Source organism: Falco rusticolus, chromosome 6, assembly GCF_015220075.1.
Source record: "Falco rusticolus isolate bFalRus1 chromosome 6, bFalRus1.pri, whole genome shotgun sequence".
In the NCBI taxonomy this organism is placed as follows: domain Eukaryota; kingdom Metazoa; phylum Chordata; class Aves; order Falconiformes; family Falconidae; genus Falco; species Falco rusticolus.
In genome coordinates, this window is record NC_051192.1 from 59,020,234 (window position 1) to 59,033,996 (window position 13,763).

General features: G+C 36.5%; 1 protein-coding gene across 7 annotated transcripts in view; it reads left to right on the forward strand.

The window, feature by feature from the left end:
* CYRIA (CYFIP related Rac1 interactor A) overlaps positions 1 to 13,763 on the forward strand; it is a 57,718-nt gene that overhangs the window by 13,617 nt on the left and 30,338 nt on the right. For 6 of the 7 annotated variants that reach the window (XM_037391976.1, XM_037391981.1, XM_037391986.1 and 3 more), the window contains exons 2-3: positions 3,778 to 3,828; positions 5,645 to 5,713. The exons of the other annotated variant lie outside the window; for it this stretch is intronic. The gene's annotated coding sequence lies outside the window, so the exon portion shown is untranslated. The remainder of the gene's footprint in view (positions 1 to 3,777; positions 3,829 to 5,644; positions 5,714 to 13,763) is intronic. 7 annotated transcript variants of the gene reach the window in all.

The window sequence follows — 13,763 nt, forward strand, 5'->3', positions numbered from 1 at the left end:
AGTCCAGCAATCAGAAACTGAGCTCCCGATCCCCACATGGACAGTGACGGGCCAAATACCATTCCTGGGCTGGGAATTCCTGATGTGATTTGTGGTTTGAGGGTTGCATGGGGAGAGAATCAAAGTTCAGGTCAGGAGGTTCTAAGGATGAGCTGCCTGGTTATTTTTATTTATTACCTGTATTACTATCAACATGTCTCACATCTTTCTGCATAATATTTAAATAGAATATTTACATTTAATATAAATATTAAATAATGAGCCTGTACTTTTTCAGTACATACATTGACAAGTGTGTTCTGCTGCTGCTCCCCTTTTTTTTTTTTAATTAGTATTAGTATCTTAAAGCAAAACATAGATTTATCACTTAATTTTGGAACAGGTACTTTTTACTTTTGAGTAAAGGACTTCTAAAACAGGAAATAACGTTGTTGTAGTTAGGATTCAGAGTCTGGCCTCTCATGCACACTTCATGTTACTTAACTCTTCTGCTTTGCCTTTGAACTACATTATGTAGTCCATTCTGTAATGCAACTTTACTTAACTCTTTATTTGCAAGTAGAATTAATTTACAATCTTTGCTATTTATGCTTTGTTGAATACGGATCATACAGCCTTAATTATTTCTTACACAGCAGGAAACTTTCAAAGTAGCAGCTGTGTTTTGCTTTAAGTCAAATGGGTTGTGGACTATGACTTTTCAAATCCCTGGGTGGATAATAAGCTTTACTCCCAGCAGGTCCCCCAGGCTACTACACTGAGGGTACCAAACTGACTTCTGTGTTTCATTGTATAAATACATTTTAACCAGGGATAAATTGACTTACTGGACATTACTGAAACAGTAAAAGAGAATTTTCTCTTCTGCATTAATATGATGGTTTGCCTCCTTGTTGCCATCCTTCCCTTAAAGCAGCATTGAGATTTTTGCTAAAGTTTCCAGTGTCTGCTTATTTCTGTCCATTTTTACCACGCTGATGTTTAAGAAATGACCACTTTCCTTTCTACCCCAATGAATTCTCCTGAGGAGAAGAGCAGTTGCTTATAAACATATTTCTTCGCAGTGTTTATGTCAGAGTGCTGTAAGGAGTATCTCGATATCTAGTTATTTATAAACATGTTGAAGTGTTGTCCCTCTTCCTTCCCCCTGGCTTTTCTGTGGAAGACTCTGATACCAGTCTTGGACTGTTTATCTCCACTTCTAAAGGGATATTCCTTTTTAAAGACCCAAAACTGGAAATCTGAAGCTCTTTTCATCAGATAAGTTTATCCTCTCTCTCCCATGGCGTTTGCTTTCTCACTTGATGGCATCTCTCTCAGTCCAAATGCCTTACTTCAGTGAACTTGCCTTGAAGCCTGTTCCACACAGTTATTGTTTGTGGAACAAGAAGTACTTCCTGGCATTTTTTCATAGTAGGTTTTTTTTTGTTTGTTTTTTTTTTAATGTCCATTTCATACCTGTTCATCGTATTAACTCTATTAATTGGACTGACATTGGTTTTACATTCCATTTGAGATTGTTTTAGTTGGATTTTGGTTTAGATTGGAAGAAATTTGGATATTTGGGATAAAATTTTAAAAAGGTTAAAAGCAGAATTCCAGAATGTAATATGTATTTTATTAAAAATCTGCTTCAGTTCTAGCTATACTACTTCAGTTGTGCTTAGGATAGTTATTCTGTGTAAGTTGCAGAGTTTTTTGTGATTTCATGATTCAGCTGAACAGGAGATACTCCTTGATAGTTGCTGGGATTTTGTTTCCAAAATTTAGTTTTTCTATATAGAGTGTGTTTCAGCTTCCAAAGTAACTGTGCTATAGTCTGTTTCCAAGCCACAGTCTGTAAGCTTTTTTTTAAATATATTTTGCACCTGTTACATGAGAGCTTATTGTTGCCAGCACTCTTAATTTTCTCCAAATAAGCCAAGTTATGTAACAGAACAAACTGGTCTAACTTAAAAATAGTGAAACTATGAATATCCTTCAAGAAACTTCTCATTTACCTTTCTTTTGGTCTGTGTTAGATCTCAAGATTTTTAATTGACTCACTAGAGTTATGTGCTCTGATGAACATACAGGTTTTTTAAACAGTCCAATTCTTTTGTTTTGCAACACACACATTCTAAATTTTCTATCAAATATGTTTTATCTTCTGTTCTTGCATCTATTTCACAACTTCTGTCCTGTTTCATTTTCTATAGCAGTCTCTTCTTTTTATTCCATAGAGTTGTAGCCTGAATTTTTTTCTTTCCCACTTGCAATTAATTTAAAGGTTTCTGGAAGTTTTTTGCCATAATTTAACCTTTAAGTTTTGTTCTAGAATTGATTAATTTTTCCTGAAAAACATTTCTGTTTAAATACTTCCATAGAATTTGCTGAGATATATCCCATTGCATTGGAAGGAAATGAAGTAGTTGTTCACTCTCAGATTATGATTTTTGTAGTTATGTTTCCTTTTAATACTTCCAGAAAGAAGTGGAAATTTAGTACCTTTTTTCCGTTACTAAGCTCTTTTACTTCTGTTTTCTTTCTTGTGATAATGGATTGTGAGTTCAATTAAACTGTGTTGCCTGTGGCTTCAGTGACTAAAACTTGATCTTTTAACATTGATGAACTCCTTCTGAAGTGGATGAAAGAAATTAATTGGGTCATGGCTCAAATAAACACAGTTCTGCAGGTATCTGCCTTGGTATGAGTTATTTAATTGATTGACTAATGTACTTAAGGTATTCAGCTAACAAATACTTTCCTGCCCTTTCTCAAACTGACATAAGGTCTTTTTTCATGTTGTGACATTCCTCCAAGGCCAGCTGATGTTATTTCAGCATAGTCTGTGCTAGACTTGTCCTTTCAAATCTAAATTCCATCTTTTTTATTTATCACAATCCTCTAAATTTCACAGTTCTCTTTCTTTACCTGCAGTGTTTCCATTTCTGTTCTTTCCAGTCTCTTCTTCCCATCTGTAATGCTTCCTCATAATTTTCATCCATTCTGTTCTACTGACTTCACTTTCTGCCATTTCTGGTAGTAAATCTGCTTTGGTTTCTGTTTAACATGAATCTTGCTGTGTTGTTACTTAACCACTCTTTCCAGTCAACCTTAATTACATGAAGCTTGGAAAATACCTAAACGCTTAGTGGCTTGGGAGTTAATGTGGTTGATAAGTGGGATACCCTCTTTGAAACTTTCTCACAGATGCTCATTTAATTAGTGTTGGTGTTCCTGCGTCTTTCAGACTTGCCATTTTTGTTGTCGTTGGGTCAAGAGGGAAGAGGTCATATTTTCATTTATCTTCAACCAGTAAATGCTGTAGAAAACAGTGGTATCTAGAGCTGGTTTTTGCAACCCAATAGGGCTGGAGGTTCAGAAACTGTCTTAACTGTATCACCGCTCCATAGGAAAAAGTGGTTTTCTGGGTTCTGTGAGGTGCTTCCAGTCCTTCTCCTGTCCTGAGGTGTTCCTGCTTTGCCTGTTCTTGGATGCCTCCTTCTTGGCTTCTTTCTTATGCATTTCTTTCTGCATTGGTCTCCAGAGTTAACCATCCTAAACGGTAACGGTGGTTCACTATCCTGATGTGCTGTGCTGTGCGAATAATTGGCCTTTTACTCTGGGTGTAATGCACAGCAGCAGATACCTTTCAGCAGTACTCATTGCTTTTTTTTTAAAAAAGGGGTATTGCGATGCTTTGAAGGCGTTTAAGTAACTTTTCTGATTTTTACTTAGTAATTAAAAGACTTTCATTACTAACAGTGCTTTTAAACAAATTTTAAATTTCCACAGACTGCATCCTCTGTCTAAGTACTGGGAAGGCTCTGGATCATCTTAAACAAGGTAAGAGTCAACTCCAGTACTTTCTGTCTTGCACAGACCAGCTGTCTAGCAGTTGCAATTACCATAAATGATAAATGAAGACTCAGCCTCCCTTGAATGGCATCCTGTTACGTAGTTTTACTGTTGCACCTAACCGACACTTTCAAAATGCTATCTGAGCATAATATTTGTGCCTTGAGGTTTTTATTTGTTTGCTTTTCTTATTATAGAACAACAACTGAAAATTCTTCTTCCCATGTACTTTTTTAATTTACTCCACTGTTTGTTTTGAATCATTTCACTGTTACTGTTCTGGTCTGTGTAGACCCTGGGGACAGAATTGGCTTAGGCAGAAAATGGGATTTGTTCTCATCCCTTTTGAAGTCCTAGGTCTGTGGGGGTTTTAGGCCTTCTACTGCTTTCCTTGCGCCCCCACCACTAAATCTTGATCAGGTTCCCATCAAATGCTATGAAATTTAATGTTTAAACACCCTGCATTGCTACAGAACTGGAGAGAATTTGCAGCCAGCAGCAAAATAAAGAAATGCTGAAAATAGATATTTTTTTTTCCCTCCCTAGAGAAAGGGAGTTCCCTGTCTTGACCAGCTACTAATTGGTACAAAGGTTTGTTTACACAGAGGAGCTATTCCTAATTAGTTCCCTATGTGGGTGCTCTACTTGGGAAATTAGTGTTACATTCTGATTTAATTTAATCTGCTTTTATAATGAATTGTTATAATTTGCAGTAAGGAATATATTTTTAGAAGGGAAGAAAAAAAATCTGCAGTGCACCGCTCCTGAGTTTCAAAAGATAATTCCTCTTTAAGCAGCGATCAAGCAGTCTTACTATTTTTGAATTAAATTATTGAAAATCCATCATTAGCTTAGAACCAGTTTTTAGTCATATCTTTATAAATAAAACTGCAGAAACACAACCATGTGTTTTTCAAAGCCAAAACTTAATTCAGCTGATTTATGGACCTGGTGACTTGACCTTTATTTCTCATAGTCGTGAGGACAGTGAACCAGAATATTTGGGAAGAGTGTTTGTGGAGTTATATTAGTATTGTTGAGGTTATGCTTGAAATGGAAGTTCACTTCCAAGCTTTTCTGTAGCAGAGTTCTTTTTTTTAGTGGACTTCACCTTTGTTCTGGGAGCAAACTTGTATCTTTCTAAATTATTTTATTTATAGAGAGTTGAAAAGTAGCATAAGAATAGCTGTCCCTTTAGATACTTGTGAAGGACCTGGTTCCCTTGTTTTTCTTTCAGTACCCCACCCCCCACTTGCAGAATGAAATTATTGCTGTTAGGCATTTAAATTACATTCTTTATTTCAGTAATTTCAAAAGACTGGAAAATCCATTTCTAAACTTAGAAGCACTTCAATCAGACTTCTTTCAATGTAAATACTGTTTTAAATAAATATAGCCTTTATAATAAATAACTAAATATTTCAGAAATATATTTTCCTTTTCATTATTTCATTATTATTTCTTTTAATTCTTAAAATAATGCATACCGGTACCAGTGAACATAATTTTCCTTTGTCTGTACCAGTCTTGGCAACAGCTTATTTTAAAATCCATATTAAATTGAATGTGTTCTGCAGAATTATATGGGATAAAATTTAGTTAAAGTACCTGATCATTTCAACCCAGCAGCATTTGTGAATGGTATTACTTCAGAAATTTTTGGACATTACAAATTTCACTTTGAAAAGAATGATTTCCATTTTCCATGGACATTTCCTTTTTAAGCTAGAAAATTTCACCTGAAACTTCAGAGAAGGAAAAGCATAGTGATCCCAAATGTAATCTTGAATGTTTTTCGTGACAGACGGACGTTGAATGTTTAGCAACACCTCTTTGGATTTTTGAATGTGAATTGGAACCACTGTATTTCTAGGTAAGACCTAACCAAGTGTTTGTGTTAAGTACCCCCTTTCTTTTATACATTAATTGTGGGAAAGCTAAGAAGTGCAATATGCTGGACTTTACTTTGTACAGAGTGTATATGTCTTACATTGAGTGAATCCAATGTTATTTTGAGGTTTTAAATAATAACAGTTCAGTTCTGCTGAATTTTTATATTCCTGGAGGGAAACCACACCTGCAGCTCTGCATGGTCCATCTACGTATGGGATTTATTTTTATGATTGGATGCGTAGTTGTTTGATTAATTTGTTGCCAGTCAAAAGTGGTAGTTCAGTTGCGTCTGCCCCTTCTCTTGCATTAATACTTGTACTCATCCTGAATGTGCTGGTTTAGGGTGTTTGCAGCTGGAATTCTACAGGATTGCAAAGTCTTTCTGGAGGATTAGTTTTCTGTCAGTTCAGACCTCTGTGTCAGCTCACTGTGGACTCAAACAGGTACTAGTGTCGATGCAAGGAAATTGGTGCCAGTACTTGCAGCAACAAATTGGATTTTGGCTTTAAACATCTCACTTCTCTGCGTTCTAAGAAAAGATTTGGTACATGAGGAAGACTAAGACTAAGAAACTAAGTAAACAGCTGTGGACTTCCATATCTGAGGAGGAAGCAGAAGGTGATAAAGAAGAGCTAGAAGGTTTTGATCTGTAGGTGTAATTACAGAAGAATTTGTCACTGAAGGTTACCTTCTTAGTGAAATACTAGAGGCTGTGCCAGTTTCATTACTCATGTTTATTGCATAAATTATCACAGAATGGTCAAGGTTGGAAGGGACCTCGGGAGATCATCTAGTCTAACCCCCTGCTAAAGCAGGCTCAGCTACAGCAGGTTGCACAGTCACATCCAGGCGGGTTTTCAGTGTCTCCAGAGCAGGAGACTCCACAGCCTCTCTGGGCAGCCTGTGCTGGCGCTCTGTCACCCTCAAGGTAAAGAAGTTCTTCCTCATATTCAGATGGAACTTCTTGTGTTGCAGTTTGTGCCCATTGCCCCTTGTCCTGTCACTGGGCACCACTGAAAACAGCCTGGGCCTGTCCCCTTGGAACTTGCCCTTAAGGTATTTGTAGACATGGAGAAAATCCGCTCTTAGTCTTCTCCAGGCTAAACAGGCCCAGCTCTCTCAGCCTTTCCTCATGAGGGAGAAGCTCCAGTCACCTCATCATCTTCATAGCCCTGTTACAGGGGACAGAAGGGAGATCTTGGTGTCATACTTCACATGTGGCCAAGCTGTGGCCAGCACAGTGCTGGGGCTCCAGGGCTACAAGTCACTGACACTTGTTCTAGCAGTTCTGACCCAAACATGCTGTTATTTGCCAGCCCTTCCTGGACTTAGGAAATGTGAAGTGGCCATGATGTTGGAGCTGGGCGGTTGCAGCATGTAACACTTAAAATCCAAAAAGGAATAATATTTTAATTTATTGTGGGAAGTAAGGCCATGTGAGATGGTGGCTTTCACCCACTGGTTTCTTGGAGAGATGGAAACCATCGAGTATGGAGAGGACTCTTTAAGCTAACGCTGCTTTAGTAACAGTGAATGCTGTCATTAATTCAGCTGCCGTCAGAGGCATCCAACAACCACAAAAACTTGAGTTTGTTGCAGGTAAAAACATGCCCAACATGGCAGCAGCCTGACTGGCTTTCTATCAAAGCAGGTTTGCAGTAGCCAGGTGAACCCAGGGATCTCAGTGGCAGTCTATCAAAGTAAATGTGTTAATCATGTGGATGTTTGTTCCAAAAAAAATACAGCTGCCTGCAGAGGAGTTTCGAAGGTGCAGAGATCAGGTTAAGGCCACAAAGGATTCTTGTGGATGTGGAACTGGCATAGTTGAAAGACAGTGATGTTCCTGTTCCATTTCACCGGGTGAGTGAACAAACTGAGGTCCAAGGGAGGAGGTGGATGTGAGGTGAGGAAGGAGAGACTTAGCAAGGTTAAAGACTATAATCATAGCTTTGACAATCTCTGCAGTGTAGGACATTACTCTTTTCTACAAGGACTGTATACTTAACCAGTAAAGCCACTTTGTCTATTTTGTTATTACAATTTATTTTTTCTTGTAAAAGGCCTTCCAGACTTCTGTTTTGTTACAGTCATATAGAATTTAAAATAGGAATTATGTATATGACATACCTATTAAATTCTATAAAGATAGCATTTCAACTAAAATTTAAGGTGCATTCTAATTTTTAAATGAAGGGCAATCTTTCTGAGCTGGAGAGGAGGGGATCTGAAAAATAATGCTCTGCATGGGCTTATCCACCCGGGGAGGGGGTGGGGGGGGGGGAGGCGAGGGCAGGGAGTGAGGGGAGCTGAAGGGAGATCTTAAGAGACAGGAGAAGTAGAGTAAAAAGGAAGAATAAAAGGAAAAATGGTAGGAATGGAGATGAACACTAACAGAAGAAACAGGAAATGATGAGAAACAGGGAGGGTGAAGTGAGGAAATAAGAGATTTGCTATATGATAGATTACTTTAAATGTAGCCCATAGAAAGTTAATATCTCTACAGTGTAGTTCACTGCTTTTAGTAATTCCATTGGTAAGAAATAATAAACTGGTAGGAACTACAACTGGTAGGAAAGATTTTTCAGTAATTTATTTTACCTGATAGATTTTTTGAAGTTCTGTTTGCTGTTAGAGACCTTTTGCAGATACTGACATACTATTGTTTGAAAATGATGCCGTTAAATATGCCTTCAATGACCTTAAAGATTGACTCTTTCAGAAGACTATAACAAAATAAGAACTGTAGAAGCATCTTAAACAATTTTTTTCCAAAAGAAAAGGTTCTGAAAATCAAATCTTAATATGACAGTAACAAGCCAATAATAATTTCTAAATACTAATGCAGCAGAAGTTTTTTTGTGCTCATAGCTGTGAGCTGCATGAGCTGTGCTGGAAGTCTTACGTGATAAGGTTTTTCATTTCTTGGTGCAAAGAGGATTGAATCTCATAGGCTGTTTTTAAAATGTCCAGTATCCCTTACAACTGTTTCAAAAAGCATTGACATGAAATACTGTTTCAATTCTCCAGAATTTGAATTTTCTTACCAGATTAAGTATTTCTATTACTGTTTGGAGAAATGGATTTCTGTGTACATATGCATGCGTTAAGGTAATTTAAAAAACATTAGGGGGCAGGAGATCGTGGGGTGGGAAGAGTTTTCATTGTCAGTTTCCTGTTTTCTAACAATACATAGGAAGGTTTCTTATATAATATGACGGCAAGCGTAAGCTGAAAGATGAGCTATGATGATGTTGATACTCAGGTCTTCGGATAATAAGTATATTTTCAAAATAGTGACTGGCTGACAAGAATTAGGCATCATTTTCTACCAAAACTAGTGTGAGCTACTAAGATGAAGTTAGCAATGCAGGGAGAGCATCAGCAAATATGTAACCTAATTCAGACAGCTAGGCTGGATGCCTGAAGTACATTTGGGAAGCTTCACTAACTGTAAGGAGTCTGGATTGATGGTTAGGTGCCAGAATTAACATCTAAAGCTGAATCTCTAGAGTGAATTTGTACTTCACACACAAATGTGTCCTTAGGGACCACCTAAGGCCATGATAACTTTTATTAATTTCTCAGCCTCTTTGATAAAATGAAGAGCAGTGTGGTCATGGAACTTCAGAATGCATTTGAAACATTTTTTAGAAAATAATTCGAAGTTCAGATGATAATATTTCACGTCTGTTACTGTGCAGTCTTTGAGAGATTCTTTTTTATGCTCGTGGAATATCTTGTATGGGTGTGTTCTGTATTGTATTGTTGCGAGTACCAGTATGTAATCAGGTTTTCAACACAGATTACTAGTTAATTCATTGCCAGGTGTTTTACAGATACAGTGCATAAATGTGTTTCAAGGAGAAATGTGAAGTACTGTGGCAGCTGTTGTTCGCTGCCTTGCGTTGTTGGCCAGATGTGTTTTACAAAGAAGTGGGCACACTCCTAATCTGGAATTCAGCTTTAGGCCTGATTTTGGTCTGTAATGGTAGACTGTGACTCAGTCAGAGCCTAAAATTAAAATGCTTTTCCTGAATTTTGCATCCTCAGAGGAGGATGTGTTCCCAGCAGGTGTTAATGAAGAGGTGTTTGCCATGAAACTTCATGAAGTTCTTGAAATTAAGGGTAGAATTTTTCAAAAGTAGCAAAAGACGCAGACTACTCACTTCTGAAACAAAGGCTCTAATTTTTCACCAATAGCAAAAAGTAAGGCTATGTATTACCTTCTTTTTTTAATAAAAAAAAACTCTTCCAAAGAGATTTTTCTTCCATGAAGAAAAATTGCAAACTTTTTTTTTTTAGTGTTCACCTTCATTAACACAACTTGCTGACTTCCTTCCTCAGCTGCAGTTATTCCTACACTCAGAGGTCAGAAAAGAGCAAGATCAACAAGCCACACATCTGGCTGTCTCTCTTTCCAACTGGAACAAAGAAACAATTTTTTTAATGGCTTTTTGAGTTAATTGTAAACAATTTGGTTTTGGAGTCGCTGACTTGCAGCAAATGTTTGTCGTAGGCGGATGTAGGGAAAAAGGACTATGTCCTAATGCAATTCCTCCGTGGCCAGTGAGGGAAAAAAGATCACTTTAAAAAAGAAAAAAGGCATGTCTTGATCCTTGTAGCATTAAAGTATGTTCAGAATTTTGAATGCATATATAGAATGTTTCACAAGCTTAAAATACATGCTTTGAGGAGGCAGAGACAGAAATAGTTGCTCATTTCATTTTCCTATATTCTTTTGTATGTAGTAATACTGATATTTTTCCCCCCTTTTCTTGTCAGTAGCTGTTTATGTATGAACAAATTGACAGTGATGAAAGACGAGAGACAAACAATAGGAATAGGGGGAGAAAAACTTTTAAAATGAGAGTTCTGTTCTAGTATTTTTTGGTGATGTTTATACTGTTCCTGAATGCTTTTTTCCAGTAAAGGTTTCTTTTAAAACTGTTTACAGTCATTAATCATTAAGTATATTTTTGAAAATTAATCTTTAAATAATTAGTGAAACCTAATACTTCTTTTACTTTCCAATTACTATATTTTTTTTAATACTCTCTAGCATCAGATATCATCAGTTTATCTAATTATTAGATTTACTTTTTTTAAAGCATTGTAGCTAAAGTAAAGTAAATGTCTGGTGTGACTTTTGTACTTTTACACTTTTCAACAGGAAATACTAGAATTGTTGATGTACAACACTTCTGAAACCCCAGCTACTTCTAAAATACCTTGTTATAGCTTTATATGTTAAATTTGAGCTCCTATTACTCCAATATTTTGGCTGCTTCATTTAATAGGTCTATTAAGACAGTTATATTGCCAACCTGACCATCGTGCTAAGTATTTACGCATGTCTTGATATGAAAAGTAAATTGGTAATGCTGGTTTTGAATGTTTGGAATGATGTTTAAATTTATGACAAACAAATACATTTTATTTGGATGATTAATTTTATCTCATCAATTTGTAGGATGTGAAATACACTGTACTATGATTATTTTTTGTCAAATGTAGGTGTTTGAGTTGATAATGCCACTTAGTGGATAACAGCTTTAACTGCAGCCCTTTTTTCAAAACCAAATCAGGCTATCTTGATTTATATCCGAGTTTTCCTCCTGACTAGAATATGCTGATCAGAGTGTGTTTTCAAAGGACCTTTTATTATCATCCCCATTTTGGGAAGTTAATTATAGCCAATTCAGTTTCTGGATGAAGTGTATTAAAATGTAGGAATCATTTATGACAGAATTTTAAACTTACAGGAAAACCAGGATCATCTTATTTGCATACTTAATGTGTTTGGAAAGATTAAACAGACTTGGACTTTTGCACTGGTTCTTTAGGTTGATGAAATGTAATTGGTAGTATGGTGATAATTCTGGTGTTTTAGGCAATGCTTTGTTTTGCCTCTTACGGTTGGAAGGTTGGTGGCTGGGCAAACTGAACTAGAACGAGCAGATTCTTCAAGAATTGAATTGAAGAGGACCTGATTGAAAGTTGTTAGTGCCTTTTCTTGGATGATGGTGTGGAGGGCATACACAAAGGGGAGTATAGTACTGGACTGTATCCCTCTTTAGTTGGTCTGCTTTTGTAGACTTCAAATAATTCTGCTTTGGAAGATCAGAAAAGTGAGAGAGACACCAAATGTCTGTTCCAGCAGTGTCATTTACAGCTATTGCTTCTTTAATGTATTCTTTTCATAAACACTCTTCTTTGCCAAGTAGTTTGTGTTAATATCTTAATGTGCTAAGTGTTAATAACTTGGTGTAAACTTTAAATATATAAAAATTCAAACTTTATCTGAGACCAATGCATACATATTCTGTGTATATGTACATATTCTTCTAATATCAGTGTATTAAAAAAATCTGTTCTATAATAAAACAATACTATTTTTTGCAATTTAATGGGTTTTTCATGGAAAAGGTTTTTTGCAGTCTTGTAACATAAATTGATTTAGGTCTTTCCATACCTTTTCAGTCTTTAAACAGCGTTCTTTGAACTTTTTTCCCCTAAGTAAATTTCCATTACTTCCCATCAACCCTAATAATCTTCAATCACTGAGCATTTTTTTTACTTAATTTCTCAGGCTTTTCTGAAGTTTTCAGTTTAGTAAGTCAGTTGAATAAATTGTAACTAAAATAGTGGTTGGCTCAAAGGAGAAGGAAGAAAACACAAATCCCATTTCCAGGCATGTTTCAGTGCTGTATTATAGGCTGGTTGTATTAAAGATGAAGACTGAAAGATAATACAAAGGCTTTTGTTGGCTTAGAGATTTTCTGAAAAATAATGTTAGTATCTTTCATTTGTTTATCATGAAATTGGGAGTAATTGAGGGGGGTTTTCTGCTGCATCCCGTCTTTCAGAGAACACCCATGATCTAAATCCTGAGCTAAGAGGAACTTCAATTTCACGACTCTTGAGTGCTGAAATCACACAGGCGTTCTTCCTCCCCATACCTCTGTATGCTGTGCTGTTGTACAATGCTTGCGTTTCCAGGTACCTAGAGTAGGTAGATGGCTTTGAGTCAGCAGGCAGAAAGTGTTGGTTAAGTAAATTATTATAATCTTGATTTTTTTACAGTTTTAATCTTGATGTATCTACTTTTTTCCTGTAACAAGCAACTAATTCTCAGTTCTTGGTTAAATACGCGCATTTGCAACTCTGTGTGCACATGTATATATGTGTACATTATGTGCATTTGTGTGTGTTGCATGTGTAGCTTTTATACAATTTAAGTTTTCCAACAAGGTTCTGAAAATATTTTCAAATTAATTATTTAAATAGTTGTATATAATTTGAAATTTTCTCAGAAACTAACGAATATTGCCTTTACAAGGGTGTATTTCTTTTGCATGTGACTTACGTCACCTCTTAAGTGTGAATGGTGGGTTAGTTGAAAATGAAACAAGGTTCTTAGATCTGATGCAAAAATAAAACCTATTAAATTTTGCTCTAAACCCAAGTAATAGTGGCTTTTCTATGGTGTCTAGTTTTAAACGGCATGGTTTGCCTTTTGGACAGTTTTCAGCAAAGGCAGTAAGAAAATCTTGGATGTAACTACCTTGTCTCTTTTTTGATTGCAGATAACTGGCATTTTAAAGTTGGTGTACCTCATCCCATGCATCTGTTTTTTAGTCAAAGACAATGAAAGGAAAAGCAGATTTCTTCTTTCTCAGCTGTTAGTGTGGTTTTTAACTTCAAAATAAATAATGCTAATTGAAACTTTTTAAATAAGGGTAAATGAAAACGGTGTTTCTGTTCACACGGAGAAGGCAGGGCTGCTGCCAGGGGCTGGTGTGGCACGTGTTGGTGCCAGGCTGGGATGCCCTGCTGAGTACACGCGCCAGCCTCGGGACATCACTGTCTGCTGAGCCTGGTCACCTCTTTGAATGCTGTTTCGCATTCAAGCAGAAATGTTAGTTGTCATCATTTTAGAGGCAGTCACAGTTACTTTTAAACTAAATTCTGAGTTCCAGTGGGAGGAAAGGGAAGGCAGTATAGTTTTTTTAAAATAATTGCACTTGTTC